Genomic DNA, 6,000 nt, shown 5'->3' on the forward strand with positions numbered 1-6,000 from the left:
TGGGATCATACCATAATGCTGTTTTTTGTTTGTTTGTTTTTGTTTTTAAGACAGTCTCACTCTGTTGCCCAGGCTGGAATGCAGTGGTGTGATCTTGGCTCACGGCAACCTCTGCCTCCCAGGTTCAAGTGATTCTCCTGCCTCAGCCTCCCGAGTAGCTGGGGCTACAGGCGCCCACCACCACGCCCAGCTAATTTTTTGTATTTTTAGTAGGGATAGGGTTTCGTTATGTTGGCCACACTGGTCTCGAACTCCCAACCTCAAGTGATCCACCTGCCTTGGCCTCCCATAGTGCTGGGATTACAGGTGTAAGCCACTGTGCCCGGCCTATAATGCTGCTTTGTAACCACTGTCAGTTAACCATCTCCATTTTTTCACATCAATAAATTTCCCATTTGTCAACAAAAGTCCTGTACAGCTGGCAGAGGGTATGTGTGACTGGAGGCCATTAGGTCCTTCAGGTTCTTCCAACCTAGCACCACCCTTTCTTCCCCTTTACCATAGGAGCTTGTCCTGGAGAACGTCTCACCTTCTGGATTCATCTGAGTGTTGCCTTCTGGGGGTGACATTTCATTTGTTCCTCTGTATCCTGCATCCTCTGTAAATTGGAGAGTCATTCTAAAGTTTTGATAAGATCAAGTTAAGTATTTTGGCAAGAAAGTATCATAGATGATGACGCTGTGCACATCAGGTGACATCACATTTTATATTTAATGGACAAATAAAAGTTGTATATATTTATGGTGTACAACACGATGTTTTGAAATATGTGTATGTTGTGGAATGGCTAACTCAGGCCAATTAAAATATGTATTACTTCACTTTTTTTTTTTTTTTTTTTTTTTCTGAGACGGAGTCTTGCTCTGGCCCGCCCAGGCTGGAGTGCAGTGGGCCGGTTCTCAGCTCACCTGCAAGCTCCCGCCCTCCCGGGTTTACGCATTCTCCGCTGCCTCAGCCTCCTGAGTAAGCCTGGGACTACAGGCGCCCACCAACCGTCGCCCGGGCTAGTTTTTTTGATTATTAGTAGAGACGTTCACGTATTTAGCCAGGATGGTCTCGATCTCCTGACCTCGTGACCGCCCGTCTCGCTCGGCCTCTCCAAAGCTGCTGGGATTCCACGGCGCGGGCGGCCCTTTTTTTTTTTTTCTTTTTAAGAGGCGGAATTTTGCTCTTGTTGCCCAGGCTGGAGTACAGTGGCGCAATCTCAGCTCACTGCAACCTCCGTCTCCCAGGTTCAAGCGAGTCTCCTGCTTCAGCCTCCCAAGTAGCTGGGATTACAGACATCTGCCACCATACCCGGCTAATTTTTTGTGTTTAGTAGAGACGGGTTTCACCATTTTGCTCAGACTGGTCTCAAACTCCTGACTTCAGGTGATCTGCCAGCTTCGACCTCTCAAAGTGCTGTGATTACAGGCATGATACTTCACATTTTTTTGTGATGAGAACACAAAATCTCTTGAGCAATTTTTAAGTACACAGCGTATTCTTATTGACTATAGTCACCGTGATGTACAATAGAGCTCTTGAAGTTATTCCTCCTGTTTAACTGGAATTTTGTACCCTTTGATCAATATCTCCTGAACCCAGTTTTCTCTGCTTCTCTCCTATGACTTTGACTTTTATGTGTAGATGCCACATAGAAGTGATATCTTCCAGCCTGGGCAACAGAGTGAGATTCTGGTGGTGTTTCTTTTTTTTTCTTTTTTTGGAGACAGTCTCACTCTGTGGCCCAGGATGATCTCGGCTCACTGCAATTCTGCCTCCTGGGCTCAGGTGATCCTCCCACTTCAGCCTCCCAAGTAGCTGGGACTACAGGCCTGCACCACTACGCCTGGCTAATTTTTGTATTTTTTTGTAGAGATTGGGTTTCACCAAGTTGCCCAGGCTGATCTTGAACTCCTGGGTTCAAGCGATCTCCGCCTGCCTCGGCCTTCCAAAGTGCTGGGATTTTAGGCGTGAGCCACCATGCTTGGCTGAGACTTTCTAAGACAATCTCACTCCGTTGCCCAGGCTGGAGTGCAGTGGCGTGATCTCGGCTCACTGCTGCCTCCGCCTCCCAGGTTCAAGTGATTCTGCTGCCTCAGCCTCCTGAGCATCTGGGACTACAAGTGCCCACCACCACACCCAGCTAATTTTTGTATTTTTAGTAGAGACGGGGTTTCGCCATGTTAGCCAGGCTGGTCTTCAACTCTCGACCTCAAGTGATCCACCTGCCTCGGCCTCCCAAAGTGTTAGGATTACAGGCGTGAGCCACCGTGTCCGACATCACACAGAATTTTAAAAACACATTTTAAAAGTGTATTCAAGGGTTGACATGCAATAAAATTAGCAATTTGTACTGCTTTATCAAGGACATTCCTAAGTGAAACTGGCTGTCTTGTTACTGTGGGCTTGTAGAGGTGAAGAATACAGTGATTACTAATAGAATTAGGTGCCAGCACTTTGATTCATGCTAAGGAGCTAGCAGCTTTGTCCTCTCTTGTTTTTGTACCATTTAATGCAAATGTCACACAGGGAAATGTTAAAAGATAAAGTCTTACTATCATTATGAAAATTCTTTTGACCTTGCACCCACCTGAAAGGGTCTTAAACACCATACTTTAAGAACTACCAATCTGTTCTATAGACTTCATTCAAATGTTGCCAGTTTTCCTACTAATATCATTGTTATGGTCTAAGATCTAACCCAAGAGCACATTTTAAAAAAAAATCAACTTTTACTTTGGATTCAGGGGGTACACGTGCAGGATTGTTACAAGGATATATTTCGTGGTGCTGAGGTTTGGGTATGATTGAGCCTGTCATCCAGGTAGTGAGCAAGGTACCCAGTAGGGGGTGTTTCACCCCCTGCCCCGTCCCTCTCTTCCCCCTCTTGTAGTCCCTGGTGTCTAATGTTTCATCTGTATGTGTCCACGTGTACCTAATGTTTAGCTCCCATATATATGTGAAAACATATGGTATTTGCTTTTCTGTTTCTGTGGTAATTCGCTTATGATAGTGGCCTCCAGCTGCATCCATGTTGCTGCAAAGGGAATTATTTCCTCCTTTTTTTTTCTTTTTTGAGACGCAGTCTTGCTCTGTCACCAGGCTGGAGTGCAGTGGGGCGATCTCGGCTTACTGCAACCTCCGCTTCCCGGGTTCAAGCGATTCTCCTGCCTCAGCCTCCCGAGTAGCTGGAATTACAGGGATGTGTCACCATACCCGGCTAACTGTATTTTTAGTAGAGATGAACTTTCACCATGTTGGCCAGGCTGGTCTCAAACTTCTGGCCTCAAGTGATCCATCAACCTCAGCCTCCCAAAGTGCTGGGATTATAGGTGTGAGCCACTGTGCCTGGCCTATAAATCTCTTTAATGTCTGGGAAGCTGAAACACAAGAATTGCTTGAACCCGGGAGGCAGAGGTTGCAGTGAGCTGAGATCACACCACCACACTACAGCCTGGGCAACAGAGTGAGACTCTGTCTCAAAAAGAGAAAGAGCGAGCCTAAGGAGAGAGGACATCTAAATAGAACATGTTTCGACATTAGCTCTTCATGCACACATATGTTCATCACAGCACTGTTCACAATAGCAAAGACATGGAGTCAACCTAGGTGCCCATCAGCACTGGAATAAAATGTGGTACATATACACAACAGAATACTACACAGCCATGACAAACGAATGAAATCCCTGGGCACAGTGGCTCATGCCTGTAATCCCAGAACTTTGGGAGGCCAAGGTGGGTGGATCACCTGAGGTCAGGAGTTCCCAGCTACTTGGGAGGCTAAGGCAGGAGAATTGCTTGAACCCGAGAGGCAGAAGTTGCAGTGAGCTGAGATTGCACCACTGCACTCCAGCCTGGGCAACAAAGCAAGACTTTATCTCAAAAAAAAAAAAAAAAAAAAAAAAAAAAAAAGGATGGGAAAGAAAATTAATATTACTAGAGGGTTATTTTGATTACAATATTCAGGAAAGGCCTCTCTGAGGATGTGACATGTGAGCCAAGATCTGAAGGATGAATAGGAGCTGGGCACAAGAAAATCTGAAAGGGAAGAGCATTCTGGGAGCGGGGACAGAAAGTGCAAAGGCTCAGAGATGAGAATGAACTTGGCAACACTACACAGAATTGTGACCAACATTCTTCTTCAGCTGCTGAAAAACTTGTTCATGATAAATTTGGGCCCCAGACACATACGACAGACATCAGTTAAACACTTATCAGAGCTGGACTCAAAGTAGAATAAAAATGTCAAACTCCAGACATTTCCATAAACACTCAGCATGTTTCGTTTGCTTAGGAGGAATTTTCCTCATCTCTAAATCATGGGGCTCCAGTTTCCCAAACTCTCTGCCAGGAAGGGAAATTGAGCTGGAAAGTGAACCATCAGGGAAAGTTAAGCACCCGGCTCCACCCTGAGCTTTATCATTTATCAGTGGAGACAGCTAGACATTTGGCAGAAAACGGTGAAACTAAGATTTGCCTGTGTGTCTAATGGGTTCCATATGTGTTTTGGGTTGGGTGGCATCCAGAAGCAGCTGGGAAAATTCCAGTTGTGTCAGGCATTCACCTCTTCTCTCTGACTGTGGCTAGCCACTCAGGAAGTCACATGGGTACCTTACTGCTCCCTGATTTAGCTCTGTCTTTAAAAAAATTTTTTTTTTTTTTTTTTTTTTTGAGATGGAGTCTTGCTCTTGTTGCCCATGCTGGAGTGCAATGGCGCCATCTCGGCTCACTGCAACCTCTGCCTCTCGGATTCAAGCAATTCTCCTGCCTTAGCCTCCCAAGTAGCTGGGATTACAGGCAGCCACCACCATGCTCAGCTAATTTTTTGGTAAAGATGGAGTTTCACCACATTGGCCAGGCTGGTCTTGAACTCCTGACCTCAGGTGATCCACCCGCCTCGACCTCCCAAAGTGTTGGGATTACAGGCGTGAGCCACTGTGCCCAGCCAAAAAAATCTTTCTTAAGATATAAACACACACAAAAGGCAAAAGGAAAGCAACTTGAGGAAGTGGCTAGATCACTATATTGGACTTTACAGAATCTGGGTTCAAGGCCCATTTCACACACTAACTTGAGTCAGCCCTCTCATTTGAAAAATTTACACCAGTTTCTTACAAAGTGGCAGGTACTTTTTAGCCGTGTGACCTTAGGCAAATGAGTTCACACCTCTGAGCCTTGTCTTAACCTCTGAAAATGGGCATTAAAAATGTTTATTTGTGGTAGACACTGATGGTTTCTACCCAACAGCTGTTTTCCCCTCTTGGGTCTTTGCTTCCTTCTCCCACGACAGAAGCAGATGAGGCCAGACCCTCACTTTCCCAACTTCCTCTGCAGCTGATGAGTGCAAGCTAGTTCTGGCCAATGAGTTGCATGGAAAAATTGGCTAGGGAGCTTCTGTATGTAGTGCTGTGATTTTTTGTTTTCACGTGGTTAATAATATGATTTCATGCTATTAGTAGATGGGGCCAGGCGTGATGGCTCATTCCTGTAACCCTAGCACTTTGAGAGGCCAAGGCAGGTGAATCACCTGAGGTCAGGAGTTCAAGACCACTCTGGGCAACATTGTGAAACCCTGTTTCTACTAAAAATACAAAAATGAGTGAAGCATGGTGGCACACACTTGTAACCCAGCTGCTCAGGAGCTGAGACAGGAGAATCGCTCGTGTCTGGGAGGTGGAGGTTGCAGTGACCTGAGATCAGGCCACTGCACTCCAGCCTGGGTGACAGAGTGAGACTCTGTCTCAAAAAAAAAAAAATATGTGGGGCTAAATAGAAAGGCCCAGAAAATCCAAAGCATGTGTGCTGCTGTATAAGTTGGAACAGTGCTTTTGGATGGTTCTCAGCTAAAATGCAGATTCTGGTTCAGTGGGTCTGTGGTGGAGCTTGAGAGATGTGCCTAAGGACGACCATTTAGGGTTGGCTGATCCACCATTTCAACAAGTTCTTCAAGGGCCCAAGAGCTCTCCCACTTTTCTTTTTTTTTTTTTTTTTTTTTTTTTTTTTTTTTTTTTTT

This window comes from Rhinopithecus bieti, unplaced genomic scaffold, assembly GCF_001698545.2.
Source record: "Rhinopithecus bieti isolate Rb0 unplaced genomic scaffold, ASM169854v2 scaffold_15834, whole genome shotgun sequence".
NCBI lineage: Eukaryota > Metazoa > Chordata > Mammalia > Primates > Cercopithecidae > Rhinopithecus > Rhinopithecus bieti.